Raw genomic sequence first — 7,474 nt, forward strand, 5'->3', positions numbered from 1 at the left:
GGTTGTCAATTGTTGAGTTCATACATAAATTTTTTTTGTGTAGGATTAAGAGTAAGAGTTTGTGACTCAAGTTCGAATAGGTTCTTTTGTAAGACCTAAGCTCTTGTGTAGGGCCAAATTTACCAAACACGAGTGTGTATGTGTTAGTATTCTTAAATAGCCTCTAGTGGAAGTGTACGTATGTCATTTGATTAGGACCATTAGTGGTTGTTAGTTAACCGATTGAAAACCATTTAAAGTCACTTGCCGGATCCACAGACACAAGTGAAAATGTATTCATTCGACATGGGAGTATACATGCATTTAGGTTATTGTGTAGGATCGTAAAGGTTAAGCGTGAACATATTGAAAACTCTTAAGATAGTGAATACCGGTATAGTCGAGAATAATTCGTCCGCTGAAAGTGGAGTAAGGAAATCGAACCATTATACATACTCGTGTTTGTTATTGTTATTTGTGCACATTTTTATTTATGATTGTGAGTTTACTTTGTTTAATTATAAATGCATAATTAGATATATACTAAGGGTTAATTAGTTAGTACATCACACACATGAGATCACTATCTTCCTTTATGGACTAGTTGCTTATAATGTCATATTTATTATAGTCTATCTAATTGGACCCACTTTAGCTTGGAAGCCTAAGGGTTAATTTGCTTTAATTGTTTTACACTACAGGAAAGGATGGCATAACCGGCAGTTGGTGGAACCCTTTGCCGGCAAGAACCAAAGCCGGCAGCCAGCAAAGGGTTCCTATTAAATCAAAATTGCAAGATGCCCTAATCTCAATTTTCGGCCCATTCCCTCACTCTCTCTCTCTCTCTCTCTGCCGCTGTCCCTGCCCTCCCGGCTTGAGAATCTTCATCTCTCTCTCTCTGTCTTCCATCCTCCGGCACGAAGCGAAGACCGCAGTTGTTGTACTGCTTGTCCATCCTGCACAATTAGAGCACCAAGTCCGGCTAGATCTGGTCCTTTTACTTACTGCAAACAGGTACAGATCTAAACCCCTCTGCGGTTTAGGGCTTTTGGATTCTGTTCCCTTCCCTTCCCTTCCCTTCCCTTCCCTCTCTCTCTCTCTCCCTCCTAGGCTCAGGGATTTTGGTCTGATTCACGCTCTTTTCCCATGCTTCTGCTGGAAATTAGGGTTTTAGGATGAGGTTTTCTCCCAATGGCAGTGATTGGGTTTAAATTGAATGACATCTTCTGAATGATTTTCGACATTTTTGGTTGTAGATTGAGCAAAATCTTCATCTAGGAAGCTGGTCCCTAAGCTTTGAGTTCAATGCAGCAATACATAGTGCTGGAGGGGATGATGGTGTCAAGGTTGTCAATGATAAGGATGGACCTTGTTCTGTTTCTACTGCCAATGGAAATGTATGTTTTTTCCCCCTTTTTATTGTTTTTTGGGTTCATTTATACCTGTTAATCTATTAAACGATACTCACCCATATTGGTGGAAAAAATATGCTGCAGGGGTTTGGTTCTACTCAATATACTCTGATCATGTACTTAGTCCAGTCAGCCACATTAGTTTAGTAGTAGCTAGATAACCTGGACTTTGGCATTTGCATTTGGTATTGGACAATGATATGTGTCAAGCATGGGGACCCTGGAAAACCTGACAAGCAGATTTCTAGATACTGAGAGACATATAACGATAGTATGATACTGAAACAGAATGGATATCTATACCTTTCCCACCTTGACTTGATAGATACATTGTTTTTGTTTTTGTTTTGTTTTTTTTTTTTTTTTTTCCATTTTTTTTTGTGTTTTTGTTTTTTCCTCTCCTTTTTTTTTTTTTCTAAATTGGTAAATAGGATAGTTGTAGAGCTTGGACTGTTCTTTTGACAGACATAACAAGCTTGCACTGTTGTATTACCAACAATAAAAGAGCAGAGATGATTAAAGGAATTTTCAGGTCAAGAACAGATGTATTTCTTGGAGATTGGTCGGTGTTGATGTTGTAATGGGGTAGCCATTTGCCTCTGGGCTTTGTTTCTTAATGAACTTTAGTTTCTGATAAAAGAAAGTAAAAACAGAGGGCATATATACCAAAAAGGTTGCATATAAATTGTGGGCCCCAATTGAAAATTCTTGCTTTGTAAACTATAGTTCATAAATGCCAGTTATTTCTTAAGAGAAGATCTCAAGTCCAACTGGTTGGACCACAAGGTACGGTCCACCCAGTGGAATGGATAGCTTCCAACCTACTAAGTGCATGTGAAATCTAACCCTTCCAATAGGTTGTCCCCAATATGCGGATCACCTAGTGCAAAAATTGGCCCTATCTACTCATCAGGTGGGGTCATGTCATAGAAAACAATATCTAGCCATTGATAAATAGCAAAATACATGTGTGGTCCACTTGATTAGTGGATATGGCTAATTTTTGCATAAGGTGGTCCTCATGATAGGGCCAGGGCCATTCTATTGGACAAGTTGGATGTCCGACACTTGAAAGGTTGGAAGTTGTCCAATGGGTGGACTTTAACTTAATAGTCCAACTGGTTGGACTCGAGACCTCTCTCTTTTTTTCTTTTTCTTTTTTTCTTGTAATGATCGGTGATAGGCGCAGGATACAGAAAAATGTATCTGTATAACTAGAAATGCATTAAAAAACGTATCACTCACACGCTTGTGTGCATGTGTTTGCATTTACTACTAAATAAAATTATAAAAGGTAAATAGTATTTGCAGTGGCTGTGTTGATCTCTTTCCTGCACATGCTTTTGACATGGGTATCAGAGATGCAGAGATTTTTAGAAAATATCATCCGTATTGAATGGGTCTGTCTGTAGCTAGAGATGGCTAGTTTAAGGATGTGAAGATTCTGTTGTTGCCCTGTGGCATACAGAACCTATTTGAAAGTTGCCAATTTCTCTTTTTTCCTAGTTCTGTAAATTCTTGTAGTGAATCGTTTTTCAATCTCAAAAGAATCAGCAATCATATGGTCGTTTAGAAACATTTTGTTTGTGTAGTTTCCATTCTGAATTTCAAGTACTAGTACTATTGGAGAATCATAATTGGTTAATGACATGCAAAATGTCACACTGCTGAATGTGTTGTGTTTGACAATAGTGATTAATAATCATTCTTTTTTATTGTTTATTTTTCTTTTGTGTATTTCACTCTTGTTGTTGTTGTGGTCATCATCATCTTATTGTGGTTGTATGGTCCTCAAAGTTCGTTGTGGGTGTATGGTGATGCTCTTGTTGCTACTCTTTGGATTTTTTCAAAGGTTTGCAATACTCTTTAGATACAATTTTTGATATTGTGATATCATATTTGTCTGGAGTTGATTTGTCTTTTTTGCCTTTATTATATAGGTTAACTCCCCACCACGAGATTGGTTGGATCCGTCATTACAGATGAATGTTCCTCTAGTTGACGTGGACAAGGTATGGTGTCTTTACACAAATTGGTATCTTTGAATTGTGAAGATTTTGTTGGTTCTACAGCTCTTTTCATTTTGAACACTGTTAATCTGGTTGGATTACCATTTTAGAAGCCTACTTGCCCCAGAAATCACAAAATTATGACTGAGCCAAGGATACTATTCTTTAGGAAGATCCAAACCCACTTTCATGGATCTCATGAGTCCAATCTATGCTTCATTAAAATCATAAAATCTGGACCCGTTAGGGTTCTTCATACTGAATTTCCATCAATATCTTGATTTTCTTGATCTCAATGATGGAGCAGACCATCTGTTTTTGTTGCATTTTCTGATTTTCTTGATGTGGATTGCTTCTGTTGCCAACTTCTAATCCCTTTCTAAATCAGTTGCTGGCACGATTCCAGCCCGCCTTGTTCCATACAGATCACTTTCTAAATGTCTAGAAAACTAGCGTTAGAATGTAGATGCAAAAGCTGTAAAAGAACCATTTTGGAAGAATCGGCATCTGCCCACAATATGACATTGAAGCTTCAGTTCTTGCAAATGATACATTCAAGAAGCATCCATCCTTATGAGGTTCAGATTAGGGGTGCAAGTAGGCTATGGATATTTTACCATCTTAAAATACAATTGAAGATCGGTCCTTTGCTTTGGGGTACAATAGATGAAGCAGTGAGTAATGGGCAAAGTCAAGGAATACAATAAATCATGTATGAAATGCTTGTGGCTTGTCCACCATTTCACTCCAATGAATCAATGTCAACATGTTAAAGTGAAAATTGTGTATTGAAATCATTCATTTTTGGTGAAACTGTTAAAGTTTCTGTGCATGGGCTCCATTTGTAGAAACTGAAATCCCAGAGAATACTGTGCATAATAATGCCTAAAGACCAAATGGAATTCTCACACTTTCTTTTTCTTAGTACAGAAATTCTAACACTTCCACTCAGTAGATCAAATGGAATTCCTGTGTTACCCCTTCTCTTTTCTCATTGCAGTCGCAGCTCTGTAGGGCCTTTACATCTCCCTGAAGTTCCCACCCCAACTCACTGGATGGAATTTTGTCGGTGGTGACCCCTGTGGAGAGAGCTGGAAAGGAATCAAATGCTCTGGAGATGCCATCCAATCCAACTAAATCCTTGGAATGGATTGAGTTTCATAGTATCCCTTTGTCTTAGTGTTGCACATTTTATTTCCTCTTACTTTTGTATGGTTCTTTGTCATCTCACTCACTGATCCACATTTTATTCTGTTTCAGTGGCATTTCCTCAGGTAGGGTTGCTTAGGCAATGTGTCTGAACTTTGAATGATCTCCAGCTTATCTTGTTTTGAATACCCAGCATGCTTGCTCACTTTTTATCCTTTTTTTTTTTTCATGGGAAAGTCTGATTTCACTTTTATGCATTTATGATTTTCTTCTTTTTCTTTCTTTCCTTTCTTTCTTTTTAATCTGTAGAAGGGAAATGCTGCAGCTGCATTTGCTGGAGGCTTGCTCCTGGAATAAGTGGTACAAATGACAGGTGCACCATCCTTGTCTCCAATCTGGATACTGGCTGTGTTTCAGGGATTCAAGCATTTGAAATGATGGCAATTGCTGCGGTAGGGAACAACCTCACATGTTTATATTAATCTGGAATGGTTTATTGAATTTTGTTTATGTTGATTAAATAATAATATTCTTTGTGGAAATCCTGCTTTATGGAAGTGAGATTCTTCAAATGTCTGTAAGATAGCATTCTCTTATAATCATAATAAAGAAGAGCACATCTTCAAAAATATTCATCCCTGTTTGGGGCATTGGAAGTTATTTCATACTTTGGTAGAGTTTGATGCATGATGCACAGGCACTTGGAGATAGAGATAGAGAAGTGCATATCTGCAATTCAAGTAACTTGTGCATCCAAACACAGCATTACCAAACAAAATACTTCAAGACTCGATGAGGCAACTCATCTCAATGAAGATAAGGTCAAGATCTATTAAAAAGACGTAGAGAAATTGATTGGCAAATCGAAAAAAGAAAATGATGAGTATTTCCAACTTGAAAGAAAGAAAGGAAAAAAAAAGAAAAGAAAAGAAACAATCACTTATCAAGTGATCCTAGCCATCCAATCGGTGGCTTTAAAATACGATTGGTTAGGATGAAAATGGTTGGTTTTCCAAATCCAATGGTGGAATCAGATGGTTAAGATTGTCTGGTTGGTGTGATTTTTGTGATATTATCTATTCACACCGGGTACATGATTTGAACTGTCCGGATTCTTGCATGCCTGTGTACATTGGATGGGTCACCATGAATATAATGTGGTGAAACAAAGTAATCTAGCCTTTCGTTTAGCTCTCTCTCACATCGTCTGTTTACTTCAATGAAAATCAGGGTGACTGATATGGTGCTGGTGCCCACACAAACTACAGGTGAGTTTCTGTGAGAAATTCGATATTTGCTCTATGGTTGCAAATCTTGCGTTTCATGTGTCCCAAGTTGAAAATTCTGAATAAAATCATATGTTCATTCACTTCTGTCAGCACCAAGTCCTTGAGAGCCAACGGTGGAATCGATATTATCATTAAGGCCATTGAGAAGCTGCGCCTGCGCCACAAGGAGCACATTTCTGCATATGGGGAGGGCAAAGAGCAAAGATTAACAAGCCGCCATGAAACCGCCGACATCAACACATTCTCATGGGTGAGGAAAATAGGTTCTCATGAATTTCCAAACGCACACGCACACACAAAGTAGCTTTATACACAAAGTACCTTTCTATTATTCTTCCAAAGATGTCACAATCCATGCATTAAAATCTGTAAATATATATGAATATACTGTCATGTCCTGGAATTCTTGTATATGGTTTGGTTGATTGTTCATTTCTAGCCACAAGGCCATTTTTGTTGTAATGAGGTGGATATGTACTTATATCATCTTACAGGTTGCAATCGACTGTACGGTGGAGAGTTGCAATGAACCTGCCTGGGTTCTTTCCGACTAACCAAAGAAGTCAAACAATTAACGCCTAATAGAACACCTACATGAGAAATTTCTAAGCACCATCGTCAACAATTTCCTTGAAAAGTTTCCCACCCTTTATATAGATGTGAAAAGTCAACATTAGCTCTCAAACAGTTGAGGTTTGTACCCTACAGCAGTTCTCTTCTATTTGTTTTCTTTTCTGATTTTTTTCCTTGAAAGTTTTTGCTTTGTCCAACTTCTTCATACATAGTTTGATCTGCAGACGGTTGGATTCGCTTCTTTCAAAGACGAGAGACTTCTTTCAAAGTGGGGATTATGTTCTTCTAGCGAACATGTATGCAAGTGCTAGCCAATGGAATAGAGTGACAAGAGTGAGAGAGGCAATGAGAAACAGAGGAGTTCAGAAACCAGAGTCAGGTAACAGCCTCATCGAGCTACATCCAACAATTTAGCTTGAATCAGAATTTTCAAGGACTGTTGTGGATGCATTTCTTTCTTGTGTAGCAGATTTTCTATGTTGTTAGACTCCCCTCTTCTCTTTCTGTACTTTTCTCTCCCAACTTTTCTTTTTCTTCATTTTCTTTCTCCACCTGATTTGAAAATAGAAAGGGAATTCATATTTATTACTCTCCTTCCACTGATAGACAATTCACTTTCTAGGATAAAATGGTAATTTCAATAGAGCTATTGCATCTTTTTATTTTTTATTTATTTTTTATTTTTAATTTGGGCACCATTTAAAAATTGGCAGTGACTCATCCACCTTACATATCAGATTGATTTACAGCTATACACACCATCCAGATTGTGGATCTCATTGTTGATGGAGCATTTCTAAAATCAGACATTTCTAAATCACACTGATCAAGCAATCCTAACCATCCTGTTAATGGATATCATATGGATAGATGGTTAAAAATAAAAGTGAATGGTCCTAATTTGGAAGGACAAATATGATGGTTAATGTTATCTTCTCAGTGAAGATTTTTTATTATGCACTTGTGCTCCATCCATAGATTTGGATAGTCTGGATTGCCATACAAGCATGCCATGTGTATGTCTAAAGTCTCTTCACCATTTTCTAAATGGTGCAGAACTAGC

The 7,474-nt window shown here is 37.6% G+C and overlaps 1 long non-coding RNA gene across 6 annotated transcripts; it reads left to right on the plus strand.

Annotated features, from left to right (window-relative positions):
- Positions 1-816: 816 nt before the first annotated feature.
- Positions 817-6,785, plus strand: LOC131242220 (uncharacterized). Of its 6 annotated transcripts, XR_009169543.1 has the most exons (8): positions 817-993; positions 1,236-1,376; positions 3,332-3,403; positions 4,401-4,563; positions 4,661-5,001; positions 5,780-5,817; positions 5,929-6,088; positions 6,636-6,785. It is a non-coding gene; the product is annotated as an uncharacterized LOC131242220 (long non-coding RNA). The 6 variants fall into 6 exon arrangements; XR_009169544.1 differs by having other exon boundaries at positions 4,401-5,001; positions 6,624-6,785; XR_009169541.1 differs by having other exon boundaries at positions 4,401-5,001.
- Positions 6,786-7,474: the final 689 nt, after the last annotated feature.

The sequence above is a fragment of the Magnolia sinica genome, chromosome 4 (genome assembly GCF_029962835.1).
Source record: "Magnolia sinica isolate HGM2019 chromosome 4, MsV1, whole genome shotgun sequence".
NCBI classification, from domain to species: Eukaryota; Viridiplantae; Streptophyta; class Magnoliopsida; order Magnoliales; family Magnoliaceae; genus Magnolia; species Magnolia sinica.